At 37.8% G+C, this 26,606-nt stretch overlaps 1 pseudogene; it reads left to right on the forward strand.

Annotated features, from left to right (window-relative positions):
- Window positions 1-20,668: 20,668 nt before the first annotated feature.
- LOC102986204 (lipid droplet-associated hydrolase-like) lies at window positions 20,669-21,646 on the forward strand (annotated as a pseudogene).
- Window positions 21,647-26,606: the final 4,960 nt, after the last annotated feature.

The raw sequence follows: 26,606 nt of genomic DNA on the forward strand, positions 1-26,606 counted from the left end.
CCATAGAATAAAACACATTCTATAGTGTGAGACATAGGCAGTGCTACTATTTCTGATACTAATTAGCAGGCTTCCTAGGGGAGCTGACATCTAAGTAGTGACATAAACGTTAGTTGAAATAGATAGGTGAGGGTAGGGCATGGGTAGCTTTTTGTAAGAGGGGAAGAAAAGAGAAACAAAAAATATTCCAGGTAGAAAACAGCAGGTTCTAGTACCCAGGAGTGATAACAAGTTTGGCGGATGAAGGAAATTGAAGAAACTCAGTATCTAGAGTGTGTTAAGGTTGGTGGATGGAAGTAAGAGAAGTGAAAAATGAGGCTGGAGAAGATCATGGGGAGCCCTACAAGCCAGATTAAGATATCTAGACTTTTTCTTAGATTTGTTGAAATACTATTAAAAACCCTATTAGGGGTCGAGTTTATCAAATATGCCTGATCACACATTGGCTTGTTTTAAAATAAAACATATATTGCTCTCAAGAAAGAAAACTCTTTATAATAACATTTACATTTTTTACTATCTATAACTGATTTTGGTCTTGATGTATTAAATTGAGAACATACTACTTTTTTACATCTATACCTATTATTTAAAATCCTCAGAATTTCCATGGTAGATAACTTCCTAGTTTACAGGAAGACATCTATCTAACCAGCTGAAAACCCCATGTAGTTTTCTCAATTAGTTTGAGCATCTAACACATAAAGGCAGAAGGCAACACTGGAATTTAGAAAGATGTCGATTTGATTTTTATTTGTTCTGTAATATCTTTGACACATTGTTATCAGCAAAATTAGACACAAATGTCTACCGTTAATTTTGTTTGAATTTGGGAATATTGTTTTTTAAAATACTGGTTCATAGACTATCAGGTGACTGACAACCGATAAATGGTAGCCATTATCAAGTAGGATACAAATGTAACATGGTAATATTTTGAGGTGTTGATCTGGTTTTTAACTTTTCCAATTCATCCTGGGCCTTTATTAATTAATTTAGTCATAACAAAAAGTAAAGAAAAATCCTTTCATTTCAAAAGCCAAAACTTTTTAGTTTCAAAATCCTGAATCCTAAAAGATGTAGAAATTAAAAATTATGCCATATGATTTGGAAAACTAAACATTCAGAACTACTTGTCTTTTATTACCTTCTGCTACCTCACCTCCACCATAACCCGAGACTGGATTAAGTTGGTCCAGAAAAGTTAAAGAGAAAGAAATGAAACAAGAATTTAAATGCTGGTGATTCCCTAAAAGGAATCTTGTCTCCCCTGGACAAATCCTGGGGTGAGTATGGGAGCTACTGATAGATTTTAGTTTGGGGAACTCAAGAGCAGATAGCAGCCTGAACCACCTTTTTCAGTTTAGGACTAAGAAAAATCAAGAGTCAGAGTTCTGATCAAAGCCTGGTGTGAGAGCATCAGAAATATCTGCATGGGCTCTCTTGTCAGTCAGCTCTGAGATACCTTAATAGAATCCCTCTTTGAACCTGTATGTATCAGGGAGCCACAAAATATTTTCCTCTGCTTCCATAAGCAGACTAATGCAGCGTCTCAATCTGGTAGACCTGGAAAGCTACTATGGCAAGATGAACCAATGATCTGTGTGGACCTACCACCAATGAGCAGAAGTGAGTGAGGAAATAACGGTAGAAACCATCATACATACATGACCATGACTCCTGTTAGACATACCCTGCCTCCCAAGCATAGGACTTGCCCTTAATAAGGTCCCCGAAAGAAGCAACCTGATGAACTGATGTAAAGAATACCTTGCTAAATTTATTATTTGGTACCTCGTAGAATGGAGGCTCAAAATTAAAAGTAAATTTAATCATAGAAAAAAAATCATAATCCTTATGGCCTGAGAACTGTAGCCATTAAACGAATAAAAATCATTACTTTTTACAGAGTGCTTACAAGGTTGCAAGTATTGTTAGCTACTTTACACAGGTGATCTCAATTTTATTAACAGTGAGGCATATTCTAAAAGTGCTCCTCCTTGAGCAGATGTTTTTCATGGCAGATTCATTTCACTCTGATGGTAAAATCTGGTTCTGGTATACCCTCTTATAGTTGCTTAACACCATACGTCTTAGATAAATAGTGGATTAATAGTTCTTATACCCAGCAGTTTTAGATCTAGCAATTCAAGGTTCTTGTTCAAACCATAATTAACTTAATATTCATGCCCCCCGTCTTTTAAAGCCACTTCTCATTAGCAAGACCTTTATGACTTCCCAGTACAGTTGGCATCAACTTTATTTCTATCAAGCAAAAGACGATATGTTACAGATATTCGCTATAAAATAAATAATACTGTCAAAGGCTTTATCCGGTCTTGGGGCAATCCTTAGCCTTCAAAAAAATTAATTGGTCCCACAGGCTTAGATGGATTTTAAATTTTGAAGAGGGAATTGGGGAGGAGGCATGTTAAAATTATCATTCTCGCTTTCCCTAAGGCACCCAGTCAAAGGCCACTCAGAATGGGAAATGTCCGCTGGAGGCCTTGCCCAGCAAGAACTAACAGAAACCATGCCACATTCAGCTGCAACCTTTATGATATTTCTAAAAAGTGAATTCAGCTTCCAGCCCTGCCAAAATACAGAACTAAGTTTTACGGTTTTGACCTTAGGTAACAGGGGAGCAGCCACATAAGCTGACATCAAAGAATATTTGCTTTTATTTGTAAACTATTTATTTCATGCTTGTAAAATCTAAAGGTGGCCCCAGTCTGAATGGGGATGAGACAGCAGAGGCGTGAGCTGCGTAGGTAAAGGGTGGTTTCTTTTCTCTCAATAAGCTGCTAAAACTGCTACGGGAAAAAAAAAATCACATGTCGAAAAAAGGAAAACGATTGTTTCTATCGATCTCACCATTGTGTACTTCTTTCCGTCTCGTGTGTGTGGGTGTGTGTGTGTTTAAATCACTGCAGTAAGGCTAAGATGACAAAGATATGAAAACCATCAGATATGAAAACAATCCCTAGGTATTTTTCTTGACCCTCCAAAAGTAAAAAAGCACGAAACAGTTTTGCCAAGAGGAACAGATGTTTCTGTTGTATATTTCTTACTCCCTGGGCATGCTTGAGAATTCTAAATATAAATGTTCAAGCAGACAGGGTGCAAACACACAGGAAGTTTGGGGGAGTGTGAGGGTTCATCTTGGCGATTCAATCTGATTCACAATTTTACACATGAATCAAAAATCAGGAAAATTGGAAAAAGGACCATTTAGACATATTGACATGTGTGGCATGCATCTTAGAAAGAAAGCCAATTCAGAGAGGTAGCTAATCTCATGACTAACTTAAACTACACAGAGAATAAATAGAAACAAGTTTCAAAGACATACATACTAACTTAATTTTGCATGATTATCTCAGTGTCCTTATGTGACAGACTGCATGGGGTCGGTCACATTCGTAAATTCCCAAATTTCAATCATAGGCAGTGCAGTTTTATACATTACATTTAAAAATGAAGATCCCTCTCTGAGAAGAAACAGTAGAGGGGTCAGAACGAATATTCTAACTAACTAACCAACACATTACTTGACACAGAGTTATCTAATATCCAATATAGGATAATAATCTAAACTTGCTGCTCAGGATGCCATAACAAATTAAGCTCTTTGCCTCCAATGGCTAGTGACTACCGTTGTCATTTCCACATGAAATGGCAATTTCATTTAGTTCATGGCAATATAGTTTTTTGAAACTATAGTTTGAAAACTATATATTTCAAACTGTATTTGAAAATACAGTATTTTGAAACATTATTTTCTGAAAATAATGTTTCTGGGTAACAGCATCAGGATGTGACATAGATTGTTCCTGATTTCAATTCCCCTTATAAGAAGACCAACTAGCAACTGTCTACAGACAAGACACTGCTGAGAACATCCCAGTACCCAGGGATGAGGCTGAAGCACTCCCCTGGACCACAGAGGTGGAGAAGGACAACATTAGAAGGGTAAGAGAAGTGGCTACACTCTGCATTTTCCTATCCCAGGCTGCCATAGCACCACACTAAGACGGCCCCTCTGGGCCTACAGTTTCTAAAGAGGGAAAAAGGAAGCCCAAGGTTGAGTTTCTTCTCCCCCAGCATTGCAGTACGCTTCCCTAGAGGCCCACTCAGATCTTCTCTCACAGGGATCACTAGGGGACCCTGCAGGGCTTGACCTCTGGAGAACAGAAAGAGATGGACAAGGGAGTGGGGTTTACAGCAAACAGTGCTCAGATCTCAAACTGCATTCCTCCCTGCAGTGGTGCTTTAGCAGAGATCCCAGCAAGTAGCTCTGCCCATCTGCAGAGCAGAGCCAGTCCCTGCCCTCAGTTGACAGTTCCGCCTGATTCAGGAGCCCAGCGCAAGCCTCACTGGATCTGGAGCCCATTTTACTTCCCACCTAGGCAGGAAAGCAAATCTGAAGCACCGCCCAACTGCTGAGTATAGCGTCCAGTCCCACCCAACGAGGAAACCTGACCTGAGAATCCAGGCAGCCACGGAGTCTATTCTACAGCCGCCCTTGGGCAGGGAGCCAGGCCAACAGTACTACACAACTGCTAAGTATAGCCTCTGGCCCCAGATAACCAGAGAGTCTAAACAGTGACCCTGCACAACCAAATAACCCAGACTATGGTAACTGCCCAGCCACAGAGCCCAGCTTACGGCAGAGTCCAGCCTATAGCTTTGCTAGACTGCTGAATACAACCCGCGGCCTGGGTGGGAGAGGGGGCCCAGCCAGTGACCCGCTCAATCGTGGAGCAAAACCCACAGCCCCACTTGACTAGAAAGCGAAGACAATGACCCCTCCTGACCTCAGAGCACAGTCTCCAGCACATCCAATTGCAGGATACACTTGGAGGCATCTCCCAACCAAAGAGCCTAGCCAGTGATCTTGCCAAACAGCAGAGCACAGACAGATGTCTATCTGGCCACGAAGCCCATCCTGCAGCCCCATTTAACTCTGGGGCACAGTCTGCATCCCCGTCTGATCACAGAGCACTGCCTGAGGACTTATTTTACCATAAAGCCCTGCCTGTGGCCCTGCCTGGACACAGAGTTCAGCCAGGGGCACCATCTGGTCAGGGAGCACAACCTGAGATCCCCACCTCACCAGCAAATGCAGAGCCCAGCTCACAGCCCTGACCAAGAGTGGAGTTCAAGTGTCACCACCCTGTAAGAGAACATAGCCTGTGACCTTGCCTGACCACAGGTTGACTGCACAGCCCAGCTAGTGCTTCCACCTGATCAAAGAGTGCAGCCAGTGGCCCAGCCTGATCAGGGAGGCCACCCAACCACCCCTTCTGACTGCAGAGCCCAGCCAACAGGCCCACCCAAACATGGAACCCAGCCAGCGGTAAACCCCTGACCTCAGAGCACAGGCAGCAATTGATTTGGCAAATGCCACTGCCCTCCCCCACCCAAACTGACTTAAGAAAGGAGGAACAGGGCTTCCCTGATGACCCGGTGGTTAAGAATCCACCTGCCAATGCAGGGGACACGGGTTCGAGCCCTGGTCCGGGAAGATCCCACATGCCGCGGAGCAACTAAGCCCGTGCGCCACAACTACTGAGCCTGCGCTCTAGAGCCGGCGAGCCACAACTACCGAGCCCACGTGCTGCAACCACTGAAGCCCGCGCGCCTAGAGCCCGTGCTCCACAACAAGAGAAGCCACTGTGGTGAGAAGCCCATGCACCACAACGAAGGGTAGCCCCCCCTCGCCGCAACTAGAGAAAAGCTGCGCGCAGCAACAAAGACTCAGCGCAGCCAAAAATAAATAAATAAAAATAAATAAATTTATTTTTAAAAAAAGGAGGAACAGAAGCAGGTCATATTCACAACGCGTGCACATGACTATGCATTTACCATCATGGGCTAGGACTGTGTTCATTCTCCTGTTTCTGTTCTTTCTGGACATTCTCTTTTTTATGATTAGTGTTTACCTAAAATTTTATTTCCATACAATTATTTTTAATCTATTTATACCTTTTTATTTAAAGCTCACCTCTTGTAAACAGAATATATTTTGATCTTGCATTTTGACCACTCTGACAAATATGCATTCTATTAGAGTGTCAGTTCATTTATTTTTCAACATAGTTATTTAAATGATTGTATTTAATGCGATCATTTTGCTTTTTTTTCTATAACTTCCATTTACTTCTTCCTCTAGTACTTCTGTCCTACCCACTTTTGTGTTAATAACGTTAGTTAGTTAATATATTTTATTTTCTGTATTATTGTCTCTTCAGTTATAGCTTTTTGTATTATTTTAAATGTTTGCTCTGGTGATTACCATTTATATTTTAATATATCACAGTTGATTTAAGATTAGCATTATACTCTATCAAATAAAATATAGAAACTTGCAACAGTATAACTTCGTTTACCAGCCCCACTATGTTACTATTCATTCCAGTCTGATGATTTTCCCTTTAGCATGTTTGGAAGCACAGCTCTACTCAAAAATTTTTCTTAGCTTTTGATTCGGCGAAGGATGCTTTTATTTTACCTTAACTTTTGAAAAATATTTTTACTGTATATTGATTTCTGCATTGGCAGTTTTCTTCTTTCAGTTCTCTAACAATGCTTTACCACTGTCACCTGGACCCCATTTTTTATGATGGGAAGTTTGCTGTAATTTTCTCCTTATATATAACGTATCACTTTTCTATGCTGTTTTCAAGATTTTCTTCTTATCTTTGGTTTTTAATAGTTTGACTACGATGTGCCTAGATATCATTTTCTTTGTATTCACCCTACTTCAGAATTTTCGAGCTTCCTGAATCTGTGAGTTCACATTTGTTACCATATTTAGGAAAATTTTGTCATTATTTACTCCATTTTCTAAAAATTTATTTTCTTTTCTCAACTTCTGAAATTTCAATTATCCCTTGATATTGTCCCAGTTGTCACTGATATTATGTTTTCTTTCTTTTTTAAAATTCTTTCTTCTCTGTGATATTCAGGTTGAACAATTTCTATTGATATATTATCAAGTTCACTATTTCTTACACAGTGTACAATGCAATTTTAATTCCATCAATTGAAATTTTTTTCAAGTTTTGTACTTTTGAACCCTACGTTTTGCTTTATTTCCTTAGTTCTCATGTCTCTGCCTAAATTGCACATATATATAATAATTACAACAATATTTTCTGTTAAGTCCAAGAACATATTTATAATCAGTGCTTTAAAATCCTTGCCTCCTGATTCTAAAATCTAGGTTATCTCAGGGTTGGTTTGTATTGATTACTTTTTCTTTCAACTTCGGGTCATATTTTCCTGTTTCTACTCATCTCAAGTAATTTAATTTTAATTTTAATGGACATTATGGATGACATATCATAGAGACTGTTGTTCATTTATCTTCTTTTTAAGAGCAAAAATTTAAGAGTTGTAGCAAAGAGTTGACTTGGCTGGAACAATATCCAAACCCTATCTCCCTATATGGGCAGATTGACATCTCTGCTCAGTTCTCTTAACCTTCTATCTGTCCCTTACTTTGAGCTCCTTAGAATCCTGGAACTCTGGGGCCATCCAAAAACCTGCCTGTAATTCACAGACATTTTGGGGGGTTTCTCTATTTAAGGGGTTTGTTCCCTAACATTGCTACTGTTCTGAATGGCCCAAATTCTATCTTCTAATTTCTCAAGCCAAAAAGGCAAAAATTTTATAGTTCAGATTCAGCTGTTTTGCTCCCCAAGAAGTAGGGTTTGTCTCAAGCTATATGAATGAAATATAAATATAAAATTAGTATATAAACATAAATCTCATTCAGCTTTTGCCTTTTAATGATTGGCTCTTCAGTGTTTTTTCAAAATTTTTGCAACTCTCCAGTACTACTTTCAAATGCTTAAAGAAAAAAATTCTTTCCAGAGTTTAGAGTTAACAGCTCTGTATTACTCCAATACAGCCTAAAAATATATACTAGATAACTTCAAAAGTAATGTGAAATAAAGACATTACTAGATTTTTTTTTTTAAAAAAGATGAGATGATATGACACCCGTAGATCTGGACTAAACATAATACTAAAGAATATTCCTCAGAGACAAAGAAAATTGCCACATACAGAAAACACAGAAATGTGGGAAGCAATGAAGAACAATAAAAAGGAGAAATATGAAAATATGAAAATAAAACAACTGTGTAAAACAATTATTAAAGTCTAGGGATCATAAAATATGTGCAAAATTTAAAAGTATTATAATCATACAACATATGGGAGAGATTTAAATGGGGTTAGTGTTTCATGGTCCTATAATTTACACAGTCTTGAAAAATCTAAATGCTAAGTATATTTGGAAGTACTAATAAATCAAGAATGCATATAGTAATATTTAAGGCATCTAATAAAATAATATTTAAATGATTTATAAAACAAACTAGTGGAAAAAGAAAAGAAATGCTTAATCATTTTATTTATCCAAAATAAATCATTCCACTCCAAGCTGCCCTGGGCCACGAAGAGCCACACAGGTAGATAAGACACAACAGTCTTTAAAACAAAGACTGTTAACAAGAGACAAAGAAGGACATTACATAATGATAAAGAGATCAGTCCAAGAAGATATAACAATTATAAATATATAAAAACCCAACATAGGAGCATGTAAGTACATAAAGCAAATATTAGTAAACATAAAGGGAGAAATTGACAGTAATACAATAATAGTAGGGACTTTAAAACCCCACCTATATCAATGGACAGATCATTCAGACAGAAAATAAATAAGGAAACACTAGCCTTAAATGACATGTTAGATGAGATGTATTTGATAAGTATATACAGAACATTTCATCCAAAAGAAGAATACACATTCTTTTCAAGTGCGTATGGAATATTCTTTAAGATAGACTGATCACATGTTTGGCCACAAAACAAATCCCAATAAATATAAGAAGGTTGAAATCATAACAAGACTCTTTTCTGATCACAATGATATGAGACTAGAAATAAACCACAGGAAAAAAAATGCAAAAACCACAAACAATTGAAGTCTAAACAACATGCTACTAACCAAACAATGGGTCACTGGAGAAATCAAAGAGAAAATCAAAAAATGCCTTGAGACAATGTAAATGGAAACACAATGATCCAAATCTACAGCATGCAGCAAAAATAATTCTAAGAGGGAAATACAGCAATCCAAGCCTACCTCAAGAGACAAGAAAAATCTCAAATAAACAGGCTAATTTTACACCTAAAGGAACTAAAAAAGGGAAAACAAAACCAAAGCTAGTAGAAGGAAAGAAGAAAAATAAGAGCAGAAATAAATAAAATAGAGACTAAAAAAAAAAAAAAAAAAAAAGAAAAGATCAATGAAACTAAGACCTGGTATTTTGAAAAGATAAAATTGATAAACCTTTATCCAGACTCATCAAGAAAAAAAGAGAGAGGGCCCAAATAAATAAAACCACAAAAGAAAGAGAAGTTACAAGCAGGACCACAGAAATAGAAATGATCTTAAGAGATTACTAAGAACAATTATACTACCATAAAATGGACAACCTAGAAGAAATGGATAAATTCCTAGAAATGTACATTTCCTAAGACTGAATCAGGAAGAAATACACAGTATGAACAGACCAATTACCAGTAATGAAATTAAATCAGTAATCAAAAAGCTCCCAACAGAAAAATGTCCAAGGCCAGTCAGCTGCACAGGTAATGTTTCTACAAAACATTTTAAAAACAGTTAACACTTATTCTTCTCAAAGTATTCCAAAAAACTGCAGAGGAAGGAACACTTTCAAACTCATTCTTTGAGGCCAGCATTACCCTGATATCAAAACCAAACAAAGACATACACACGCAAGAAAAAAAAAAAAAAAAAAAAAAACAAGAAATAAAAGAAAAAGATAAGAAGATTACAGGCCAAATCACTGATGAAGATAGATGCAAAAATTCTCAACAAAATCCTAGCAAACCAAATTCAACAATACATTAAAAGGACCACACACCATGATAAAGTGGGGTTTACCCTAGTGATGTAAGGATGGTTTAATATCCATATATCAACCAACATGATACACCATATTAACAAAATGAAGGATAAAAATTATATGATCATCTCAATGGATGAGGAGAAAAGCATTTGACAAAATTCAATATCCATTTATGATAAAAAATTTCTCAAGAAAGTGGGTATAGAGGAAATGTACCTCAGTGTCATAAAGGTCAAACATGACACACCCACACCTAACACCATACTTAATAGCAAAAATTTGAAAACTTTTCCTCTACGGTCCTGAAGAAGACATGGATGTCCACTCTAGCCACTTTTATTCAACCTAGTATTGGAAGTCCCATTCACAGTAATTAGGCAAGAAGAAGGAATAAAATGCAGCCAGATAAAAAAGCAAGTATTAAAACTGTCATTATATGCAGATGACACAATAGTATAAAGAGAAGCCCTAACGATTCCAATAAACAACTGTTAAAACTAATAAATTCATTCAGTAAAGTCACAGGATACAAAATCAAATACAGAAATCTGTTGCATTTATATACACTAATAACAAACTATCAGAATGAAAAATTGAGAAAACAATCCCATTTATGGTTGCATCAGACAGAATAAAATATCTAGGAATAAATCTAAACAAAGAAGTAAAAGACTTGTATTCTGAAAACTTTAAGACACTGATGAAAGAAATTGAAGATAACACAAACAAATGGAAAGATACACTGTTCTCATGGATTGGAAGAGTTAATATTGTTAAAATAACCATACTACCCAAGGCAATCTACAGATTCAGTGCAATCTCTATCAAAATACCAATGGCATTCTAGAACAAACAATTCTAAAATTTGTATGGAAACACAGAAGGCCCCAATAACCAAAGAAATATTAAGAAGAGCAAAGCTGGAGGTATCATGCTCCCTGATTTCAAACTATACTACAAAGATACAATAATCAAAAACAGACTGGCACAAAAAACAGACACATGGATCAATGGAAAAGAATAGAGAGCCCAGAAAGAATCCCACATTAATATGGTTAATTAATCTATGACAAAGGAGACAAAAATATGCAGTAGGGAAAAGACAGCCTCTTCAATAACTGGTGTTGGGAAAACTGGACAGCTACATGCATAGAATCAAACTGGACTACTCTCTCACAAAATATATAAAAATAAACGCAAAATGAATTAAAGGTTTATATGTAAAAACTGAAACCATAAAACTCTTAGAAGAAAGCATAGGCAGTATTCTCTTTGACATCAGTCTTAGCAATATTTTTTTGGATCTGTCTTCACAGGTAAGGGAAACAAAAGCAAAAATAAACAAATGAGACTACATCAAACTAAAAAGCTTCTTTACAGCAATAGAAACTATCACTAAAACAAAAACGCAGCCTACTGAATGGGAGAAGATATTAGCAAAAAATATATCAGATTACTGGTCAATACCCAAAATACACAAAGAACTCATAGAACTCAACATCAAAAAACAAACAACTAAATTAGGAAATGGGCAGAGAACCTGAATAGACATTTTTCCAAAGAAGACATTCAGACGGCCAACAGACACATGAAAAGATGTTCATCATCACTAATTATCAGGTAAATGCAAATCAAAACCACAATGAGATATCAACTTACGCCTGTCAAATGGCTATCATCAAAAAGAACACAAGTAAAAAATGTTGACAATGTAAAGAAAAGGGAATCCTCATACACCATTGGTGAGAATGTTAACTGGTGCAGCCACTGTGGAAAACAATATGGAAATTCCTCAAAAAACTTCGAACTGGGGCTTCCCTGGTGGCACAGTGGCTGAAAGTCTGCCTGCCGATGCAGGGGACACGGGTTCGTGTCCCGGTCCAGGAAGATCCCACACGCCGCGGAGCGGCTAGGCCCGTGAGCCATGGCTGCTGAGCCTGCGCGTCCGGAGCCTGTGCTCCGCAACGGGAGAAGCCACAACAGTGAGAGGCCCGCGTACCGCAAAAAAAAAAAAAACAACTTAGAACTACCATATGATGCAGCAATTCCACTCCTGGGTATATATACAAAGAAATGAAAACACTAATTTGAAAAGATACATGCACACCAATATTCACTGCATCATTATTTACAATAGCCAAGATATGGAAGCAACCAAAGTGTCCATCAACAGATGGACAGATAAAGAAGATGTGGTATATACACAATAGAATATTACTCAGCCATAACACAGAATGAAATCTTGCCATTTGTGATAACGTGGATGAATCTAGAGGGTATTATGCTAAGTGAAATAAGTCAAACAAAGAAATACAAATACCATATGGTCTCACTTATATGTGTAATCTAAAAAAAACAAAAACAAATGATCAAAATAACAAAAATGGACTCACAGAGAACAAATGGGGTTGACAGAGCAAAGTGGGGTAGGTCAGAGTGAAATAGGTAAAGGGGATTAAGAGTTACAAGCCTCCAGTTATAAAATAAATAAGTCACAGAGATATAATACACACCATAAAGATTATGGTCAATAATATTGTAATAACTTTGTATAGGGACACATGGTTACTAGACTTATTGTGGTGATCATTTCATAATGTATGCAAATTTTAAATCACTATGTAAGATACATGAAATTAACATAACATTGTATATTAACTATATTTCAATTTAAAAATCTGGCTTTTCTATATTAATATTTGGAAAAGTAGGTATTAAGGCAAAAAACATTGCTAGAAAAGAAGAGGGACATTTCAGTATAATAAACAAATTAATACACCAGGAAATGATAACAATTCTGGTTAGTATGCACCCAAATTAAATGGCTTCAAAATATATAAAACAAATGTTGACATAACTAAAAGGAGAAATTAACAGATTTATAATCAGGGTGGAAGATTTAGCAAATTTCTTTCAGTGATTGACAAAATAAGCATAAGCAGACCAAAAAAAGTATAGAAGTTTGCTCAAGATGAATAATCCTGATCTAACTGACATATAAAGAACACTGTAATTAATAGTAACAGATAAATATTATTTTCACATGCCTATGAAGCACTTACCCAAATAGATCTCAAATTAGCCTCTAAATCATATCTCAAAAAGTTTCCAAGGAATGAAATTATATGAAATGTATAACACGACCATGGTGAAATTAAGCTAGAAATCAACAACAACAAAAATAATTAGGAAATACCTGAGTGTTTGGTAATTAAGTTTTCTTTTTGTAAATCATAATGGAAATTAGATTAGAAAATATTTTAGCCCTGTAATAATGGACATTCAACTATCAATATGTTGTGTATTTGTGAGTAGAGGGAAATCAATAGCCTTTAGTGCATATATTAGGAAGAAGGAAGCCTAGAATTTAATGAGCTCACTAACCAGCTTATAAGTTAGAAAAATAAAAGCAATTACACCTAAAGAAAGTAGAAAGATGAAAATTCTAAGTTAATAAAATAGAAAACAAATAAACAATTTTTCAAAATCAGTAAGTCCATGTTTGGTGACAATTCTTCTTGGTTCTCTTGTGGTTTATTTGGTTGGTTATCTCAAGACATGCAGGTGAGGGAACTGAGAGAGTGAGACAGGAAGGGGCAAAACCAAAGATAAGGATGTATAACTGAGGCTGAGATTGTTTTATAACAATAGATGTTGTATTTTGCTGCAAACTAACTCCCGTGAAGCTTACCAATATTTTCCAAACTATACGTAAAAATTTTGTGTTTTAATGATGGAAGTCCAGAGCATTTATAAACCAGCACTTAACACCTACTTGGTAAGGAATGCTCCTGGCACCTTAACCACTCTCTACGTTTGGACTCTGCTTACATGGACGTGGAGTTCCCACAGCATTAGCTTAGGCTCTGGGGCAGAATGTAGTAAAATACAATGTGTGCTCAAGATGAGGTACTAGCAGCACATGTGGCCCAGTAGCCGTACAACATGGACTGCAACTGACTGAAGGTACTCTCTTGCCCTGGGCCCCTGTTAAAAACTAACAGTATTCTGAATCACACCATATACCTCAGCAGTAGCAGTATTTTCAAGTACATTGATATGCTGCCTCGGAAACTGAGAGAAAACCTCATAGTTCAGTCATCTTTATACATGGTAAGAATAAAAAGTGCAATAAATTTTCTTATACTTTAGAGAGCTGTCCCCAAATGCCCCAGACTATTGACTCACTTTTGAGACAGGACTCTGAATCTTTAGAGTATTCATCTCCCATTCTTTGCACATATGTGTTACACTACAAAATCCAAAGTACTTCCTTCCCCTTGTTAACAAGATTATGTTAGGATGACTCACCAAAACAGTAAGCCAGCATTAGGAGAGAAAAGCAAGGTCCCTGTGGACTACAATGAGACCGAGAAGAATTAACATGATCTTGAGGCAAGACGTTAATGTGTACTAGTCTTCCTCCCAGGTGAATGTGAATACATGTTTTTTTTTTTTTTTTTTTTTTTTTTTTTTGCGGTACGCGGGCCTCTCACTGTTGTGGCCTCTCCCGTTGCGGAGCACAGGCTCCGGACGCGCATGCTCAGCGGCCACGGCTCACGGGCCCAGCCGCTCCGCGGCATGTGGGATCCTCCCGGACCGGGGCACGAACCCGTGTCCCCTGCATCGGCAGGCGGACTCTCAACCACTGTGCCACCAGGGAAGCCCATGAATGTGAATACTTTTGATCCTCATTTCTGAAGTTGAATAAAATAAATTATTTCTCATATCAGTAGTCACAATCCAAGAATTTTAGGCTATGTTGATCAGTTCCAGTAAGAGCACCACATCCAGCACAGCAGCTAAGATTGGGGCCCCACTTACTATTCTGTCATTTTCCACAGCTCCTTTGCTTTTCCCCTCAGGAATGTACAGGTGAATTAAACTGGGATATGCTGGTAATCACTGTATCTTCATTTTTTGAGGACGACATTATTCACTGCAAATTATCCTAGGATCCGGTATTCCTTCTGATTTACAATTTAGGCCTGAAATAGGGGCAGTTTCTGGGGATTTTGTTTTGTCCTTCTTGACACAGACTCTTAGCAGCTATAGTAGACTCCATAGTAGCCAATCTGGCATTTGTTTAGTTTATCATTCCCAATATGCACTCCTGGAAACCAAGAAATAATGATGATATTTCTGTTCCTCCGATTTCAGAATCAGTTAATGGTTAATATCTAATAGCACCTGAAAGAATTCTGTATATTCTTTTTCTAAGTATACAGTTACTCTACTAAATGGCAGCAGAGTTCTTCAGGGGAGAGTTTACAATAAGGGACATTACAACGTCCTGTGCCAGAGAGATCTAGCCTCCAATTCAATTCAAATGCTCAGGGTTTGAACTTAGGTTTGAAAATCAGGTGAGTTATTATAACAATTTCCATTCGGGGATCCAACATCAGCTTTCTGCTTGTCAGCTATACACATTTTTTAAGTTACATATGTCCACATCCTATGCAGCAGCCGTACCGTCAAAAAAGAACATGATCTATTAGCCACCACCACAGATCCTTGTGGGATAAGGCACCTAGAGGTCACTCTGGTAATGCTATCAGTTAAGATTAACTACACTTTTTAAAAATGTAATTCCACAGAAAAACTTTGAGAAATGTTGTAAAAACATGCCTCTCTCCACAGGAGCAACAGCTAGGTTTTTTTATTCGTATTTCTTCAATCATGACATAGATATGCTCTCAAGGAGTGCATATCCTGATATTCAAATCTGTTACCTTTGCAAAGTAACTTCCAATTCTTCAGTAAAAACAAACAAACAAAATTTTAGGCAAAGAAATGCAAGTGCTGTCAGTTGGAAATGGTCTGGAACTCACTGATGGATGTAGATGTGGCACCAGCATTTGCTACATTGCGCCCCTTGTATTATGCAGATCCACTTACTGTCTGACCTATGGAGATATCCTTTGAGTTGCAAAGCTGTATACACAAGTCTTGTCTTTCCCTAGAAGTATTTATTCAGATTCCAAAGTGTGAGGACCCAGGATCCTTCCCATTATATTCCCAAAGAGACTCTTAGAAGGAGAGGAAGGACAGCTGGCTCTTTCTTTTCTTCAAATGCCAAAGTTATTTTCTGTGATACTTGCCTACAGTAGATCCTGTAACATGCAGGATTATATCTGGTTCCTCTCACATCATCCCAGGGATAAGAATAAGGGCGGGGCTTCCCTGGTGGCGCAGTGGTTGCGCGTCCGCCTGCCGATGCAGGGGAGCCGGGTTCGCGCCCCGGTCCGGGAGGATCCCGCGTGCCGCGGAGCGGCTGGGCCCGTGGGCCATGGCCGCTGGGCCTGCGCGTCCGGAGCCTGTGCTCCGCAACGGGAGAGGCCACAGCAGAGGGAGGCCCGCGTACCACAAAAAAAAAAAAAAAAAAGAATAAGGGCAAAGTGAGCCCTAACTAGTTAATAGTGTATATAAGTAATGATAACCTACCCTGTTCCAGAATTTTCATGCTGGCGTTCAAGACAATATTAATGAATGTAGACACTAAAGACTTAATAAACGCCTTTTTCCTGCCTGCTTATCTACTGTCAAGAGGAATCCAAAATGACAAAGCAGCAGCCATAATCCTGACTAAGGGTCAGGATTAGTGGACCCTTACTTGTGTTCCCTGATAGAAGCATACTTCCCCTCCCCATTTTCCCCCAAGCCACCACTCCCCACACTTTAGTTTCTTTATTACAATGGTGCTTAAAGTTGTGCACGTAGAAACACAAATTCCGAAACGGGTCATGGAAATGACAAGGAGAGAAGTAAGTCTCATTTCCATGCAGTAGTTCTCAAAGCAGTGTATTCTACCTGTCAGGGATATAGGGCCACAAAATGGCCGTTGGTTCAAATTATATATTTTATCTTAAAATATAGCGGCCCAACTTCACCAGATGTCGTATCCAGCTTTGTACATTAGGTAAGCATTTACCTAATTATTACAATGTTTTCCCATTCAGGTTTTGCGAATGATTTTTAGCAAAATTTTCCCCACAGCCATAGGAGATGAGAGTCTCTTTAATCCTCCCATAGAATCTTTCTACATTTCACTGAGTATCATGAGTTGGCAGTTAGCTGAAATGAGCCTGTCATTTTCTTCTTTCATAGCATTTCTTCTTTCATTGCACTGAATAGAAAATACCCAAATGCACATTCATTTTAATAGTATCATTATATCTCTCATGCAATGGCATAAACCAGTGTTTCCTGAAGTAGTCTGAAGGGTCTAAGCATAATCTTAACGCCTTAGCATAGATGGGTTCTTTAGGCAAAGAAACGCAACTGCTGTCAGTTGGAAATGGTCTGGAACTCCCCGATAGGATGTAGATGCGGCACCAGCATTTGCCACATTGCGCCCCTTGTGCTATTCAGATCCACTTACTGTCTGACGTATGGAGATATCCTTTCAGTTCAGAAATGAGGCAGGCGGGTTCTTAACGACTGCGCCACCAGCAGATGTCCCAGCCATAGGAATAGACATATAAAGAGTCTGGGGTTTTTGAGAAGGAATCACACTCAAGAGAAAACAAATATAAAAGATGGCTTCCACTGCTGTTTTTTTTTTTTTACATCAGGGTATAAGACATGAAGGCAACAAACTAAAGAATAGATATGAGGGAATCACAATAAAATGGAACCTTCTAACTCAGCTGATCCTGGGACACATACTCCTCTGGGTTCCTAGTTGCAAACTTAAAATGTCCTCACTCATTAGGCCAGTTTAATCAGGTTTCCAATTTCTTCCAGTGGAAATCATCTTAATTGATATATGTGGTATGACAATGTTATCTGTCTAAAAATGAACAAATTTCATCTATCATAAGTAAATTCAAGGGGAAAAAGAATACAATTGCACTTAAGATTAAACAGTAATTATTATTTTCGACATATTTTCCAGTGAATTGAGATATAATTGATATATTGTGTAAGGTGTACAACATGACAATTTGATTCACATATATACTGTGAAATGATTACTACAGTAGGGTTAGTTAACACCTCCATCATCGCACATAATCACCTACTCTCTTAGCAAGTTTTAAGTAAATAATACAGTACCATTAACTATATTCACCATGCTTTAAACTAGATCCCCAGGACTTATTCAATTTATAACTGCAAGTTTATACTGTTCGACCAACATCACCCCATTTCCCCTATCCCAGACTCCAGGCAAGCACTATTTATGAGTTTTTTATGAGTTCAGCTTTTTCAGATTCCACATAAGGATGCAATCATGCAGTATTTGTTTCTGTCTCTCTGACTTCTTTTAGTTAGAACAATGCCCTCAAGCTTTATCCCTGTGTTGCAAAAGGCTGATTTTCTTCCTTCTTGTGGCTGAAATATATTTCAGTGTGTATGTGTGTATCACATTTCATCATTTCATCCATTATTGGGCACACAGGCTTCTTCCATGTCATTATTTACTATTGTGAATAATGATGCAATGAACATGGCGGTGCATATACTTTAAGGTGATAATCACCAAATTCCCTGCTTCCAAACTAAATCCTGAAGTGAAGACAAATTTCACCTGTTCTGTGAATTGGAGTCTGCTCTTTTAACTATTCTATGCATATATTAAGGTGGATCACATGAAGTTCCATTTTGCAAAGTCAAAAATGATCAAATATTGGGACTTCCCTGGTGGCACAGTGGTTGAGAATCCGCCCGCCAATGCAGCAGGGACAAGGGTTCGATCCCTGGTCCAGGAGGATCCCACATGCCGCGGAGCAACTAGGCCCATGCGCCACAACTATTGCGCCTGCGCTCTAGAGCCCGCGAGCCCGCGTGCCACAGCTACTGAGGCCCGCATGCCTGGAGCCTGTGCTCCGCAGCAGGAGAAGCCACCACAATGGGATGCCTGCGCCCTGAAACGAGGAGTAGCCCCCGCTCACCGCAGGTAGAGAAAGCCCGCGTGCAGCAACGAGGACCCAACGCAGCCAAACATAAATAAATAAATAAATAATAAAATATTAACAATTTCATATGGAACAACCAATTTGTAATCTCAAAAATAAGTATGTAATACTAAAATATTGCACTGTTTTATATTTTTCTGTTTTTATATCTGTTTTCCTATATAGCCAATGTGATAGAAATTAGGCAGACAAAAATGAATAAGACCTAGTCCCTTCCGTTAAAGAGCTTACAGCTGATACCTGATAGGTAAAAAGTAAATAAATGAAGTTATGAATCAATGAATACATACAGAATGTAACTGGCTGATACAGGGCAGATAGAGGAGTAAATAAAACATTGAAAATGAAAATGAAATCATAGGAAGTGGGTAAAACAGCCATTTATTACCTGTAAGTTACTAAGTAAATGCTTTGTAAATAACAATAGTGATAATAATACCTTCAATATATTATTCCCCACCTTATAATTAGCATCACATAATTTCAGAGAGTAGATTTTTGTATCTTCCATGGTGAACCATATTGGGGTTTTTCTCTTAATTTTGCACAAGTGAAAGATTTTTTAACGTGGCAAGCAGATATACATACATACATCTCAGTTATGAGGTATTGTAACAATTTTCTTTACGGGGGATATATAGGCTCTTTTTTTGTTTTTGGATGTAAGTTAAGTAGACAATGTTTAGATGCAGGCTTGTTTGTAAGCAGGAGCATCTGGAAGTTCTGTAATTTGATAGTTATACAAAGAATATATAATACACAATGTTGAGCATCAGTTTAAATAAAGAATTTTGCTACAACACTTGTTCACCATAGAGGACACATTATTCTTTTATTAAAGAAGGCAAAATTTAATCTGTTAAAAAATGTTCTGAACAAGTTCCAGATCTAGAAAGCAATTTATAGTAAAATTCAAACTAAAGAACATGCTGTACACTTTGTTTTCACATTATGTGATATTTTTTTCCAGAATGAAAAAAAAAGTACAGACTCCTGTTAGACTCACAATACAATGAAAATATATAATACACAATGTTGAGCATCAGTTTAAATAAAGAATTTTGCTACAACACTTGTTCACCATAGAGGACACATTATTCTTTTATTAAAGAAGGCAAAATTTAATCTGTTAAAAAATGTTCTGAACAAGTTCCAGATCTAGAAAGCAATTTATAGTAAAATTCAAACTAAAGAACATGCTGTACACTTTGTTTTCACATTATGTGATATTTTTTTCCAGAATGAAAAAAAAAGTACAGACTCCTGTTAGACTCACAACCACAGTAAATTCACCCTTGAATTTAGTAAGCCAGGATAGTGGATATATTCAGTCTGGATTTCTTCCACTTTAGATATTTATTTACTTCAGAACCTGAGTACTAAGAATACTGAGGTGAAAATTAGACATGTAGACTGAAAATACATTTGGATAAGAAGCATTTCAGGAATGGCAGAGCAAGACCTCTGAAAAACTGCTCCTCCGTAAAAGCAATGATAATGATTGGCAAAATCAACTTTTTAGAACTCTAGAAATTAACCAAATGCTTGAAACATACCTGAGAAAACATTATTCAATAAAAAAGTAAGATAAGTGAGGTTTGAAATGTTTTAACAGGCCCTGTGCCCACGCCTTACTCCCTACTGTACAGCACTGTTGAAAAACAATAGCCTGGCTAGCAGCAACTGTGAAAAACAGCAGCCCTGCAGACACTGGAGGGAGAGAATGGGTTTAAAAAATCCCCTTACTAACCAAGATGGTCACGGTACAGCCCGCTGCCTTCTAGGCAGACAGAAATGGACTCAGAAATCAAGGAAGAAACTCCTGTGCTTGAGGAATTCATTTCCTGTTGTGGAGATGAAACACAGGTTCTAAAATGTGGGCCCTGGACTGACCGCGTTAATACTCAAAGTGCCAACAGACCTAAGCTGCTTATTTTCTTTATTACTGGTAACACAGGTTTTTCTGCCTTTTATGTGCCATTTGCAAAGGCTTTGTATTCTTCAACAAAAAGACGCTTTCCAGTTTGGGTTATCGGTCATGCTGGGCATGCTGTGGCCCCCAAAGACAAGAAGATTCTAACAACTTTTGGACGATCCAAATGCTCCAGAAATTAAGGACATCTATGGACCCTGTGGTCAAGCAGAATACAAACTAGCCTTCCTGAGAACTCATGTGCCACAGGAAATGAAACTTATGGTCAGTGGTCATTCTGTAGGCTGCTATTTTCCCCTTCAGATTCTGAAGCATGCCCCTGAGCTCCCAATAATTCGCTGCTTTCTGCTCTTTCCAGCAACTGAGCGAATGACTGAGTCACCCAACAGCAAGCTCGCCAATCCACTTTTGTGCTGGCTTTGCTATGTTCTCTGTGTTCCTGGCTACTTACTACTTAAATCGTGGCCGGAGAAAATCAAGTCCTCAATGATCAGAATGCTCCTTCGAATGATTAACGTACAGAGTGAATTTTCCTTTCTGAATGCACTGGAACTATTCTGCCTCATGAGTGCTGCCTACCTTGGGAGCCAAGAAATGATGGAGGTGGTGAAGAGAGACAATGAAACCATAAAAGAACATGTACCTAAGCTCACATTTTACTATGATACTATAGATGGTTGGTGTCCAAAAGCGTACTATGAAGACATGAAGAAAGATTTTCCAGAAGGAGACATTCGACTCTGTGAGAAATAAAATACCTCATGCATTTATCCTATATTTTTTACCAGGAGCCCAACATGGAAGCTCACTGGCTAAAGGATGATCTGTCTAAACTATAAAAACTGACACAAAGAACAAGCACTGACATAGAGGCAGTAGGTGTACTGACTCTTAGTAGTATACTTAGTAGGTAAATGTTAAATTTTAATGTTCGATATTAGAAGAGAAAAAAAGTGAGGACCTCTCGGCTGAGAAACTATCAGCTCCTAGCTCCCCATGCTATAGGCTGAAATAAAGTTGATCAATATTCCATAGGATTAACAACACATTTTCCAAGACTCCAGGAACACAGTGATCTAAACAAGGTCTCTTATGTTTGCACAAGATGCCCAGTGGCACCATACAGTTTTGGTAGGCAGAATCCTTGAAGACAAAAGGAAATCTAAATTTAGTTGATTTTAGTTGAGTTACAGTGTACAATAGGCTCCCCTAGAGAAAATTACGAAAGACCTACTAGAAAATGTAAGAGACCTGTGAATGTTATGTGTGTAGTCGGCTATGTGAAGTGTATGAGATCATGAGAAGAATATACTCAAGTTCCAGATGAGCAGGGAGTGATGAGCAGTTGATCTTGGCAGTGGACCAGCTCTCTCTTCAGGACAGAAACTGAAGATCATCCCAGATGAACTTTGCACAAGTCTTGGCTGAGATTATCAGAATCACACCGGACCCCAGGATAGCCTGCACATCCTACCTGTCACCACCATGCAGCGTGTCTCAAACCACCAAGTCAGCCTTCTGTCTGGCTGCCAGTGGAACAAACCCAAACAGAGCCAGTGGCAAGGGAAGCACTGCTTATTTCCTTCCCTGAGGGGTATGACTTCCTGATCTACCTACAGTAGTCAGTGAATAAATGTCATCAGATATTCTTCTGGTAAACTAACAACTAATACGAGTTATTGAAGGATCCCAACTATACCTTCCTCCACAGACAGCCAGCAAGCTCTGGTTGTGAGCTCCCTGCTGGCTCCTCTTCTCCAGAGCCAGGATGGGGAGGCACTGGGCTGTCCCAAATCAACCCTGTACCTGCCCACATGCAACTGCCCCTTCTGTGATTTTCTTCAGTCAAATTCCATTGAGGACCAGCAATGAGCCAAGTACTATATAAGCAGTGAAGATAGACTGTTAGTTACATTATGATTCTTGTCTGCTGACAATCCTCTATAAGTAATTTTTGAAAGGACATCTTTAAATTGCTGAATAGAGAATCACCATAAGTAAGTTTTCCACTTCTGCATTAGCTTTGTTAGTCAGAAAGAAATTATTTCACTAATGAACCAAAAGAACTGATTAAATTATGTGAATTCACCCTCTCTGGACACCTTGGGGTTCAGTAAAGAAGAGGCTTGTTCTCTGACCTAGAGTAGGCTAATGATATGGCTGCCTACACTGACTGAATCCTGGGAACTTAGGAGCCAATAAATCCCACTGACTGCAAAGATGGTTAATGATCGATAGAAACATTCTATTTTCTCCTAGAGGAAATTTCTCATGGTGTTATCATTCCTTAAGGACAATGGGATGTTGTCCTTCTCAAAACCTAAAGCCCCCTTATTAAAGATTCAGCTCTGATATGCTCCCAACCCAGTGGTAAGTGTTGAATGAGTTACGATCCTCTGGCATGGCTTCCGCAACGGGGCAAATGACTTCTCAGAGGGTAAGAGCCAAGCTCCAGGCAAGGAGGTCTCCTGGCCCCGGAAAGGAGCCAGTAGGTGCATAAGCCATTGGTGCAATGCTGCATACAAAGTCCTTACTGGCAACTGTGTGGGGAGGCCTTCTGGAAATCTTACATTAGTAGCTGGGTCTCATGGCTCTGAAGTGCCTTGCACACAGGAGATGCTCAACAGTACTAACCTAAAGCACTTAAGCAAGTACTGGGTAAATCATGCTACTGGAATAAAGAATAACATGCCCAGCTTTTCTTTTAGTGTTATTTTACAACATTACTTCATATTTCAGGAGTCCACATGTATGAAATTATATCTGATACACCAAAGTTTACCAGAGCTTAAAAAACGATAAGAAGTAAAACAATAAAGTAAAAGATACTGGCTCTTAATTCCTGTTATCATCTAAACACCAAATGAATTTTCAAAATAAATGTTTTACCCACACTTAATGACCCTGCCTGGCCTGATCTCCGTTTGTTGAGGGAGGAAGGGTAAAATCTTAGTGTCCTCCTGCGTTAGACTAGGGTCAAAGTCTCTCTCTTAAATTGAAAAGCCATTTTTTCAATGGTTCTTTTAGAGAAGGAAGAATCAGATTTCAGGACATTGAAGTTCATTTTATTTCATTAGGAATTAAACAAAAATGTTTCCATGCATATGTATGAGGTGACAAGGTATGTGAATTCTGGAGGCCTTACCATCTGTGTGATTTTAGACAACTTCATCTAATTTCTCCATGCCTCATTGTCCTCATTTATAAGATAGGATTAATAATAATACATACCTCATATTGTTAGAAGATTTCAATGCGATGATTAAAGGAAAGCACTTAGCAAAATGCCTAAACAAGAGTATCTTCTTGATAAAGATTGGCTATATTAATAAATATTATTAAACATTTTAATAATAAAAATAAACAAAAGACTAAAGTTGGTAAGCAATGGATGAAATCCATTTTCCAGAAGCATTTCTGCCTGTATATACCGGTCGGTCACTTAGATTATTTAATAACTTCATCTGGGGTTATCTAGTGCTAAGTGAAAGGCCTGAACAAAAAATCATGACCAGTTGTTCCCAGTCTGCTCTAGACCATGGGGAGGAATCTCCAGAGGCAGCCCCTGTGGCTTTTTGTGGCCAGATGTCCAAGGCAGCAGCCCTCTCACCATTGACCTCTCCACTCAACCCTTGGAGAGCCAGTGACCTCCAAAGTCTTGATTTTTTTTTTTGTCCTTCATTATATTAAAATTAAATTTAATTCCAGACTTGAGGAGACACAACAACTTAATGTAATACCTGATTCTGGATTAGATGCTTTTGTTACTTTAAAAAAAAAACACTCTTGGGACAGTTTGCAAAACTTCATTCAATGGGATCTGAAGATTAGCTGGGAATAAGAGATCAATGTTAATTTTCTGATTTCAGTGGTTGTATTGTGGATAACTAGGAGAATCTCTTTACTTGTATTGAAGACACACTAAAATGTCTGGGAATCATGGAGCATTATGTCAATTTACTTTCAAATGGTTCAGAGGAAAAAATAGTTATCTGTACTTGCAACTTTTTTGTAAGTTTGAGATGATTTTGAAATGTATAGAAATAATTATTTAGAAAAATAAAAGAAATCCCCTTCAAGTTCCATCCCAGATTATTGTCACTATCTACCTGTCTGTACAGTTCCCCAAAAGCTTAAATCTCAGAATCAGAGCTTGTTCATGGCAAACAGTCTATACCATGGGTCTTTATCTAAAATAATCAGTGGCAATTGTTTAAAATCTCACCTGCCTGAGGTGACAATAGGAAGAGGATGACCAAAAACTTAGAAGTTAAAAATGGAGAATGAGATTAATAGGGGAATTTTAAAGCTTTAACTTATTCCTAGAAATCAAGAAGATAATGCCCATGTGAAAGCTTGTGTTCATGCCAAAGAGAAAGGAAAGAAGACCTAATCCTCAGCTCTGTCTGACCTTGAAGCTCTGACAAGGAGGAAGTGAGTGAAAGCTAAGGCAGAGTTGTAAACTGCCTGCATGAGCAATGAAAGGAAACACCAAAACAAATACAGGGCTCTTCTGCTAAGACTGGGAGACTTAATGGCTCAAAGCATTTAAGAAAATCTCTTTCAAATCATTAGCTGAAATTGACACTAACGAAGCAGAGCCTTCAGTGGCCACACAAGTCAAAGAATATAGACCTTACAGAATTAGTCCAGGAAAGACATCAAACAAACAGCAATAAGAACAACAAAAAAAACTCAACAATCAGCAATAACGCAAACTTTAGGGGAGGGGAGGATCTGAGTCACCAGATCCTACATTATACTACTTAAAATATATAAGCTTCAATAAAACATTTTGAGACACACAAAAAACAAAAACAAAAAAGCATGACCCATGCACAAGGAAAAACGGCAGTCAATAGAAATTACCCCTGAGAAGGTTCAGACATTGGGCTTAATATTCAGAGCTGATATAACTATGTTCAAAGAGCTAAAGGAAACCATGTCTCAAGAATTAAGGAGACTGTGGGAACAATGTCTCAACAAACAGATATTAATCAAGATAGAAACTATTAAAAAAGAAAACAGAAATCAGTCTATAGTTGAAAAGTATAATAACTAAAATGAAATAAAATACTCACTAGATGGGATAAACAGCAGACTGGAATGGATAGAAAAATAAATAAATAGTGAACTTGAAGATAGGTCAATTAAGGTTATCCAATCTGAGAAGCAGAAAGAAAAAAAGAATAAAGAAAAATAAATATAGTCTCAGAATACTGTGACATACTATCAAGCTTACTAACATATGCATAATTGGAATCTCAAGAAAGGAGAATGGAGAAGAAAGAATATTTGAATAAATAACAGTAAAAAATTTTTTTAGAAAGAAAAAAAAACTCTCCAAATTTGATGAAAAACATTTTTCTGCCCATCCAAAAAGCTCAGTTAACTCCAAGAAGGATGAACTAGAGAGATCCATTTCTAGACACATCATAGTGCAACTGATAAAAGACAAAAAGGATGATGAAAGCAGGAAGAGAAAAGCAACTCATCACAAATGAGGAATTCTCAATAAAATTAACAGCTGACTCTTCATAGGATAATGGATGCCAGATGGCAGTGGGATGACATATTCAAAGTGCTGAAAGAAAATGAATGTTAACTAAGAATTCTGTATTCAGCAAAACTATCTTTCAAAATTGAAGGAGAAATTAACACATACCCTAATAAACAAAAAATGAGAGATTTCATCACTAGAAGACTTCCCTCATAAGAAATATTAAATGAGTCCTTCAGGAAAAGACACTATACGATAACTCAAATCAATGGGAAAAAATAAGAGCACTGGTAAAAGTA

This window comes from Physeter macrocephalus, chromosome 7 (genome assembly GCF_002837175.3).
Source record: "Physeter macrocephalus isolate SW-GA chromosome 7, ASM283717v5, whole genome shotgun sequence".
In the NCBI taxonomy this organism is placed as follows: Eukaryota; Metazoa; Chordata; class Mammalia; order Artiodactyla; family Physeteridae; genus Physeter; species Physeter macrocephalus.